The sequence below is a fragment of the Eimeria mitis genome, genomic scaffold, assembly GCF_000499745.2.
Source record: "Eimeria mitis Houghton genomic scaffold, Emh_scaff2168, whole genome shotgun sequence".
Classification (NCBI taxonomy): Eukaryota; Apicomplexa; class Conoidasida; order Eucoccidiorida; family Eimeriidae; genus Eimeria; species Eimeria mitis.
The window spans coordinates 7,868-8,212 of NW_013570494.1; positions in this window are offsets into that span (position 1 = coordinate 7,868).

Below are 345 nucleotides of genomic sequence, written 5' to 3' on the forward strand. Positions count from 1 at the left end.
CGGGGCAATGGCTGTTTTGCCTCTCAGGGAAATCCATCGTTCGCGCCAAACCAAAGTCACACACTTTCACGCTGCAGTCTTGATTCACGAGGCAGTTCGCTGGTTTCTGTTCAGCAGCAGCAGCAGCAGCAGCAGCAACAGCAGCAGCAGCACAAGCAGCACCAGAAACATGAAAAGCAAGGATTTGCGTTGTAGCGGAGTGTGTGGGCTCGGCAGAGTTTGCAGGGGAAAATCCAACGACACAGCGAGGGGTTGGTTGGGTTGTGGATTCGTTAGTTAATATGTTAGTTTTGGGGTGTATATACAGCTCAGACTGACGAGATCACGGTGAAGAATGCCCGCGGA